The 10,043-nt window shown below is 38.7% G+C and overlaps 1 pseudogene; it reads right to left on the bottom strand.

Moving 5' to 3' along the window:
• Nucleotides 1-7,873: 7,873 nt before the first annotated feature.
• On the bottom strand, nucleotides 7,874-8,303 carry LOC112392673 (transmembrane protein 256 pseudogene; annotated as a pseudogene).
• Between the last annotated feature and the right edge of the window lie 1,740 nt (nucleotides 8,304-10,043).

Raw genomic sequence — 10,043 nt, 5'->3', positions numbered from 1 at the left:
ATATATCTGATAAGGGGCTAATATCCAAAATATACAAAGAACTCATGCAACTCAACATCAAAAAAACAAAAAACTGGGCTTCCCTGGTGGCACAGTGGTTGAGAGTCTGCCTGCCAACGCAGGGGACACAGGTTCGTGCCCCGGTCCGGGAAGATCCCACATGCCGCGGAGCGGCTGGGCCGGTGAGCCATGGCCACTGAGCCTGCGCGTCCGGAGCCTGTGCTCCACAACGGGAGAGGCCACAACAGTGAGAGGCCCGTGTACTGCAAAAAAAAAAAAAAAAAAGCCTATCAACCCAATTTAAAAAAACGTGCAGAGGATCTGAATAGACATTTTTCCAAAGAAGACACACAAATGGCCAATGGGCACATGAGAAATGCTCAATATCTCTAATCATCAGGGAAATGCAAATCAAAACCATAATGAAATATCACCTCACCAGCATGGCTATTATCAAGAAGACCACAAATAACAAGTGTTGGCAAGGATGTGGAGAAAAGGGAACGATCGTGAACTGTGGATGGGAATGTAAATTGGTACAGCCACTATGGAAAACAGCATGGAGGTTCCTCAAAAAATTAAAAATAAAACTACCATATGATCCAGGATTGCAAATCCTGGGTATTTATTCTAAGAAAGCAAAAACACTAATAGAAAAGATATATACACCCCTATGTTCCTTGCAGCATTACTCACAATAGGCAAAATACAGAATCCAGTTAAGTACTCATTGGATAGATGAATGGACAAAAAAGGTGTGAGGTATATATATATATATATATTTATTTATTTATATTTTTTCAATGGAATTTTACTCAGCCATAAAAAAAAAGAATGAAATTTTGCAATTTGTGACAACATGGATGGACCTTGAGTTTATTATGCTAAGTGAAATAAGTAAGAGAGAGAAAGATAAATACTGTATGATTTCACTTACATGTTGAATCTAAAAGAGCAAAACAAATGAACAAAATAACGAAACAGAAACAGAGTCATAGATACAGAGAACAGACAGGTGGTTGCAAGAGGGGAAAGGTGAGGGGATGAGTGAAATAAGTGAGGGAAATTAAGAGGTACAAACTTCCAGTTACAAAATATATGAGTCACAGGTATGAAATGTACAATATGGGGATTGTAGTCAATAATTATGTAATATCTTTGTATGATGACAGATGGTAACTAGACTTATTGCGGTGATCACTTTGAAATGTATAGACATATCAAATCACTATATTGTGCACCAGGAAATAACATGGTGTTGCAGGTCAATTATACTTCAAAAAGTAAACAAACAAATCCATAGAAAAGGAGATCGGATTTGTGGTTACCAGAGGCAAGGGAGAGGGGGAGGGGGAATTGGATAAAGGTGGTCAAAAGGTACAAACTTCCAGTTACAAGGTAAATAAATACCAGGGGAGTAATGTACAACATGGTTAATATAATTAACACTAAGGTGTGTTACACATGAAAGTTGTTAAAAGAGTAAATCCTAGTCAAATAGAGAAAGACAAATACTGTATGTTATCATTTATTTGTGGAATCTAAAAAATAAAACAAACAAATGAATATAACAAAAGAAAAACAGACTCACAGATATAGAGAACAAACTAGTGGTTACCAACAGAGGAGGAGGAAGGGGGAGGGGCAAATTAGGGGTAGGGTATTAAGAAGTATAAGCTACTATGTATAAAATAAATAAGCTACAAGAATATATTGTACAGCACAGGGAATATAGCCAATATTTTATAATAACTTTAAATGGAGTATAATCTATAAAAAATTTGAACCACTATGGTATACACCTGAAACAAATAAAATATTATAAATCAACTGTACCTCAATAAAAATTTAAAAACTTTTTAAAAAGAGTAAATCCTGGGGCTCTCCTGGTGGCGCAGTGGTTGAGAGTCTGCCTGCCGATGCAGGGGACACGGGTTCGTGCCCCGGTCCGGGAAGATCCCACATGGGCCCGTGAGCCATGGCCGCTGAGCCTGCGCGTCCGGAGCCTGTGCTCTGCAACAGGAGAAGCCACAACAGTGAGAGGCCCACGTACCGCAAAAAAAAAAGAAGAAGAAAAAGAAAAGAAAATAATCTTTATGAAACAAGTTCAGTTGGAAGTATATGCACAAGAATAGACAAAAATATTCTGACAAAGAAGACAATGTAGGGGATTTATTCAACTGAATTTCAAAATATACCATAAAGCTGTAATTATGGTAATTACAGCTTTACGGTATATTTGTAATTAAAACTCTGTGAGGGACTTCCCTGGTGGCGCAGTGGTTAAGAATCTGCCTGCCAATGCAGGGGACACGGGTTCGATCCCTGTTCTGGGAAGATCCCACATGCCACAGAGCAACTAAGCCCGTGCACCACAACTACTGAGCCTGTGCTCTAGGGCCCGTGAGCCACAACTACTGAGCCCACATGCCACAACTACTGAAGCCCACATGCCTAGAGACACTGCTCTGCAACAAGAGAAGCCACCACAATGAGAAGTCCACGTACCGCAACGAAGAGTAGCCCCCCCTTGTCACAACTAGAGAAAGCCTTCGTGCAGCAACGAAGACCCAAAGCAGCCAAAAAAAAATAAGATAAAATAAATTAAAAAAAAACTGTGATAACAGACCTAGAACAGAGAAATAGATCAATGAAACAAGGAGACCCATGTGTACAGTGTTAGTCCAGATCCTCTGAAAACCAAAATATGAGCTGTCTCCCATCTACTGTGGGAAATATCTGCGAGGAAAAATTAAGAGTGAGGGAAGAGGACCGGGAATGCACAGTCAGACAACAATGCAGACCACCCCCATCCCCCCGCCCTGGCAAAGAGAGAAGGAAGGGAGGAAGGTCTTAGCCTGCAATGCAGTTCTAAGAAAGCTTCAGAGAGTGGAATTGTGGATTACCAGGGGCTGCGGGGGTGGGGGAAATAGGGAGAAGTTGATAAAAGAGTATAAACTTTCAGTTATAAGATGAATAAGGTCTGAGGATCTAATGTAGAAAATGGTATCTATAGTTGATTATACTGTACTGTATAACTGAAATTTGCTAAAAGAGTAGAACTTAAGTGTTCCAGTCAAAAAAAAAAAGTAAATATGTAAGGTGATGAATGTGTTAACTCAATGGTGGGAATTCTTTCCATATATATATAATACATATTTTTTATGAAACAAGTTCAGCTGGAGGTATATGCACAAGGTATTTATTATATAAATTATTTTATTTATTAATTAATATATAAATTAATAATTTATATAAAATTATTATTATTTATATAATAATCTTATTGTACACTTTAAAGCATATTACAATTTTATTTGTCAATTATACTACTATAAAGCTGAAGAAAAAGAAAAAGTTTTGACAGGCCGACAGGGAGTCTTCCAGCCAAAGTGACTTGTCAGAGGCATCTTATCTCCCAGAAATAGACCTACCTTAGTAGATACTCAGTCACTAGGAGCAACCCATGGGAAGTGAGGCCTCAGAGCAAAAGAGATGATGGATTTCAGAGTGTAAGAGGTGGAGATGATTCCAGCTGGAGGAAGCTGGAAGAAGGACCTCGGTTCTTGTCTTTTCTGAAGAAAGAATTCAGGAGAGAGACTAAGATTGTGAAAAAAGCAAAAGTGTTTATTAGAAGCAAAATACTTGTAGAAGAAGAAAAGTATGTGTGGAAGAGCACACAGATGAGCTCAGAGTTGCCTGCAATAGGAGCAGCTTAAGTTGCTTATATAGGGGCAGTTTTCTAGGTTTTTTTCTGGCCAATTATCTCCATATTTGGTACTGGGCATCTCTCAGCCAAGATGGATTCCAGTTGGCATCTTCTCCCTCCTTCTGTCCTTCCCCTAGACCTAGGGCCTTCTCTGCACATGTGTTGGACTGGAAACCCACAAGAATGCACCCAATCAGGGCTCAATGCCCCCACTGGTATCCCACCTGGAAGCATCAGCGTGAGACCAGCTGCAGCTGCTCAGTCTGGGGCCTATCTCCTACCTCAGAGCTGCTGGTAATTACTCTCCTGCAGTAAGAGATCTGAGATCTCTACACTCACACACACACACAGATATATATACACACATATATGTATATATATGCATACTTGTATATATACACAAATATGTGTGTATATATATCAGAATTTAGTACATAATGAATGTGACATTTCAAGTCAGTGAAGGAAAAGATGATTCAATACATAATGTTGGGATCATTGGCTATGGATTTGAAAGTCAAAATTTTATTTATATCCCAACCTAACATCTAAATTTTTTTTAAAAACACCTTAGAAAGAAAATATAAAACAATATTTTATTGGCCATGTAATGTTTAAGAAAATCACTAAACCCTAAATCCATAATAAAAAGATTGATCATTAGATTTTATAAAAATTTCAAGCTTTGGTGTAGTGAAAAGATATCATGACAGATTAAAAAAAGACAATTATCAGATTATAAACAGACACACACACACACACACACACACACACACACACACACACACACACACAAAACACACAAATCATGACAGATTAAAAAAAGACAATTATCAGATTATAAACAGACACACACACACACACACACACACACACACACACAAAGTAACCAAAAAATAGTCTTGAAAAAGACACTGAAATGATCATTAAGCTATGAAATATTGTCCTTCTTACTAGTAATTAGGAAAATGCCATTTAAAATAATAAGATCTCATTTTTAGTTATCCATGCAGGCGAAGTTTTTTTTTTTTTCATTGATAATACCCAGTATTTATGGGAAGTGAAGAAAAAAAGCACTCAGATTCTTTGTTAAAGGAAGTGTAAATTGGTGCAGCTTTTTGGGAGGGAAATTGGACAGTGGTCATCAAAATTTTAAGTGCCTATATACCTTAACTCAATTCAAAATCTAGAAATCTGTCCAAGAAAAGTATTCGCACATATGCACAAAGATATATGAACAAGGATGTTTAGTGTGGGCAAAGCTTGTAGAAGCAAAACGCTGGAAACCACCTAAAAGTTGTCATTAGAAGAATATTAACGGAACATTAAAGGATGTAAGTGATTTTATATACAAGATATTCCATGTAGAGTAAATGGTTGTACTTACTATGTACAATACATTACGTTTTATGGAATATTATGAATCCATTAAAAAGAAAAGAATACTGGGACTCCCCTGGTGGTCCAGCGGTTAAGACTCCATGCTGCCAATGCAGGGGGCCCAGGTTCGATCCCTCGTCAGGAAGCTAGATCCCGTGTGCTGCAACTAAGAGCCTGCATGCCGCAACTGACAAAAAAGATCCTGCACGCCGCAGCTAAGACCTGGCACAGCCAAATAAATAAAAAAATAAATATATTTTTTTTTAAAAAAAAGAAATGAATACTATAGCTTTACATATACTAATATGTAAAGATCTCCAAGGTATACTATTAAGTAAAAAATCGATGTGTGGAACAATGTTATAATGACTCCTTTTCTGTTAACTTTTAATTTATTTATTTTTATTTATTTTTGGCTGCATTGGAACTTCGTTGCTGAGCATGGGCTTTCTCTAGTTGTGGCGAGTGGGGGCTACTCTTCGTTGTGGTGCACGGGCTTCTCATTGCGGTGGCTTCTCTTGTTGCGGAGCACGGGCTCTAGGCGTGCGGGGTTCGGTAGTTGTGGCACGCGGGCTCCAGAGCGCAGGCTCAGTAGTCGTGGCTCATGGGCTTAGTTGCTCCGCGGCATGTGGGATCTTCCCGGACCAGGGATTGAACCCGTGTCCCCTGCATTGGCAGGAGAATTCTTAACCACTGCACCACCAGGGAAGCCCCCTACCCAAGTTTTTACTCCGTTGTACTCATTTCAGTGCACTGTTAGTGCTTGTCCCTTCCACACCTACAGACGGGGACAGGGAATGCAGCCTTCTTGCTTCCTGGGGGCTTGCAATATGGTAGACACTAATGCAACTTTCTTTCTTTCTTTTTTTTTTTTTGCGGTATGCGGGGCTCTCACTGTTGTGGCCTCTCCCGTTGCGGAGCACAGGCTCCGGACGCGCAGGCTCAGCGGCCATGTCTCACGGGCCTAGCCGCTCTGCGGCATGTGGGATCTTCCCGGACCGGGGCACGAACCCGTGTCCCCTGCATCGGCAGGCGGACTCTCAACCACTGCGCCACCAGGGAAGCCCATAATGCATATTTCTTGAATGATTAAATAAAAAGAAATATTTTGAACTGAAGCTTTATGTCATTCCTTCCACATGGAAGCTTGTCCCCACCATTCCTCAAACCCGAAGTCACCCTGTAATTTCAGCCAGTCTCTGCCCACTTTCCAGCACTCCCCCGTGTTCCCCAGAGAGCTCCCTCTAGCACTAGTGGGTATGGAAGCATTTTACTTTAGATTGTGGTGATGGTTGCTCAGCAGTATAAAATTACTAAAGTTTATCGAACCGTACACTTACAATGGATGGATTGCATAGTCTGTAAATTGTATCTCAATAAAGCTCTTAGAAGTTAAAAAGAAGAGAGGATTATGAATAGATCTGGGGGCCAATCTATAGTGTCTACCACAGGCTGTTTTCCATAAATGGAATTATATTTTATGTATTTTTTGTAAATTGTTCTTTTCATATAATAGGTACCAGAAGAGATCTTGCTGAATAACACACATATTTCATCAATTTTAAACATACAATTTTTCACATTTTAATGTGAACACCTCTTACAACTGACTCTACATAGGTGTCAAAACCTTAGAATGGGTGTCAGTGGCTTGGTAGAAAATCCTAGAAAGTATAATAGAGGAACACTTTTTTTTTTTTTTTTTTGCGGTACACGGGCCTCTCACTGTTGTGGCCTCTCCCTTTGCGGAGCACAGGCTCCAGACGCGCAGGCTCAGCGGCCATGGCCCACGGGCCCAGTCGCTCTGCGGCACGTGGGATCCTCCCGGACCGGGGCCCGAACCCGAGACCCTGCATCGGCAGGCGGACCCTCAACTACCGCGCCACCAGGGAAGCCCTAGAGGAACACTTTTTAAAGAAATGCTGATCAAAACTACAATGAGCTATTACCTCACATTGGTCAGAATGGCCAATGTCAAAAAGTCTACATTTAATAAATGCTGGAGAGGGTGTGGAGAAAAGGGAATTCTCCTACACTATTCGTGGGAATGTAAATGGGTGCAGCCACTATGGAAAACAGTCTGGAAGTTTCTTAAAAAACTAAAAATAGGGTTACCATATGATCCAGCAATCCCGCTCCTGGGCATATATCTGGAAACGTCGAAAACTCTAATTTGAAAAGATACATGCATCCCAATGTTCATAGTAGCACTATTTACAAAAGACAAGATATAGAAGCAAATAAGTGTCCATAAACAGATGAATGGATAAAGAAGATGTGGGATATATATACACACAAAGGAATACTACTCAGCCATAAAAAAATGAAATATTGCCATTTACAGCAACATGGATGGACCTAGAGATGATCATACTAAGTGAAGTAAGTCAGACTGAGAAAGATAAATATCATATGATATCACTTATATGTGGAATCTAAAAAACATGATACTAATGAACTTATTAACGAAACAGAAATAGACTCACACACTTAGAAAACAAACTTATGATTACCAAAGGGGAAAGGAAGGAAGGGTAAATTAAGAGTTTGGGATTAACTGATACACACTACTATGTGTATAATAGATAACCAACAAGGACCTACTGTATAGAACAAGGAACTATATTCAATATCCTATGATAAACCATAGTGGAAAAGAATATGAAAAAGAATATGTATATATATATATATATATATATATGTATATATGTATAACTCAATCAGGTTGCTGTATAGCAGAAATTAACACAGTATTGTAAGTCAACTATACTTCAATAAAATAAATTTTTTTTTTTTTGCCTTTCTCTTTTAATCCCCTCCCTGCTCCACTTCTAAAAGGAAGTACCCAGAAATTAAACACAAGGAAGCTCAAAGAGCCAAGGCAAGCCAGCCCAAGAGTAGCAGGCTCCCTCCCACAGGGGCCAAAGTCTGGACGCTGGGGTCTCCACTCAGAGCCTGGTAGTAAAACGTGGTGCAGAATAAGGTAGTTCCAGAAGCTAGCAGTAATCCGGCCCAGAGGGGCTTTCTGCACAGGGGCACCCCTAACAGGGCTGGGCTGTGTAAGAAGTGGTGTTTGTTGGTCTTGTCAAAGAGCTCCTTCCCGTAAGCATCCGGAAACTGGGCTCCGTGCGCCCCGTAGGAGGCCAAGCCTAAGGCCCCAGCTCCGGACAAGGCGCCCAGGCGGCGGAAAGCAGCCCCCGGACCAGCCATGGCAGTGGACTAAAATAAATTTTTAAAAAAGGTGGTCTTACGATGTTTTTTTTTTTTAGAAGGACAATACCATTTATAACAGCTCCAAGAAAATAAATACTTAGCTATAAATCTAACAAAACTCATATAGGATCTGTATGCTGAAACTACAAAATGTGATAAAAGAAACCAAGATGTAGATAAATGGAGAGATGTCATGTTCACGGATTAGTAGACTCACTATCATAAACATGTGAATTCTCCCCCGGGTCTTACATTTGATGTTATAGTAGATTTAATGTAATACATTATTACTTAGTATGGTTACTTTATAGCTTTTAAAACACCATTTATCAACATGAATGTTCCAGTTACTCCCTCATATGTGCCCTTTGGTGCACAAGTTTAAGTATTACTCTAGAATAGATACGTAGGAGTGGAACTTCTGGATTGAAAGGATTGCATAGTTAAAATTCTAACTCTTAGGTACTGGTCTCCAAAAAGGTTATATCAATATAAACGTGCACTAACAATGTACTGAGGTATCCATTTTGTCACACAATGGGTGTTTTTGATTAATACATTTTTGCTAATCTGGTCCTGAAAAATGGTATCTCATTGTTTTAATTTGTTTGTCCTTTAACTTTGCTTATGATCTCATGCAGAAGACAATTTTTACATAGTTAATTGTCAGTCTTTTGCATTTGCATGAAGTATTAATCAAGATTATAAACAAATTTCTTATATTTGCTTTTTGTACTTGTATAAATCCTTATTGTTAAGCTCTATAATCCACACAGAATTCATTTTTGTCTTAGTGTATGGTAAGAATTTTATTTCTATTCTAAATGGATAGATAGCTGTTTCAATACCATTTATGGACTTGAAAAGCCTTTCCCCCCGGTGCTTAATATTTCTATTTATGCTTGAACTCTATTTTGTTCCTTTGTTAAAATTGTCCGTTTCTTCACAGAAATGTACATTTTAAATTACATATCTTTAACATCTTGTAGAGCAAACTCCACCAATCTGTTCTTTGCAAAAGTCTCTGGACTATTCTTGAGCAAGTCTCCTTTCAGACAAACATTAGAATCAGCTAGTCAAATTGCATGTAAAATGCTATTGGAAATTCAACTGGTGTATATTGATCCCTCCTCTCCTATCTCTCTACACTCTCTCTGTGTGATTTTATCCATTCCCAAGGCTTTAAATACTATCTGAAGATTATGATTACATGTACAGAATTCTAGGAAAGGCAAGTTTAATAGGGGTATAAATGTGAAAATAAGCCTATAACGTTTCTAGGAGAAAACATAGGGAAATGCCTCTTCATGACCCTGGGGTAGGCAAATAAATATTTCTTACAATGCAATTAACTAACTGGACAAGAAATCATTGATGACTTGGACTTCATAAAAATTAAAAATTTCTTCATGCTAAATGGTACTTTAAAGAAGTGAAACAGCAAGCTACAGACTAGAAGAATATGTTCACAATAAATACATCAAAGGACAGGTTAGTAGAATACATAAAGAACTTTCACAAATCAGTTATAAAAATGCAACACAATTTTTTAAATGGGCAAAAGATTTGAATAGAGACTTTCCAAAATAAGATATCTGAATGACTACTAAACTTATAAAAACATGCTCAACAAGTTGAGATCATAATGAGATACCACCCCATACACACCAAAATGGTGAAAATTTGAGTGGTAATTCTAAGTATTTGTGAGGACGTGGGGTAGTGGAAGAGAGCCTAAAAT

Source organism: Neophocaena asiaeorientalis, unplaced genomic scaffold, assembly GCF_003031525.2.
Source record: "Neophocaena asiaeorientalis asiaeorientalis breed wild unplaced genomic scaffold, Neophocaena_asiaeorientalis_V1.1 scaffold192, whole genome shotgun sequence".
Lineage (NCBI taxonomy): Eukaryota > Metazoa > Chordata > Mammalia > Artiodactyla > Phocoenidae > Neophocaena > Neophocaena asiaeorientalis.
Note: the sequence above shows the minus strand (reverse complement) of the source record. Positions and strands in the feature narration are given on the sequence as shown.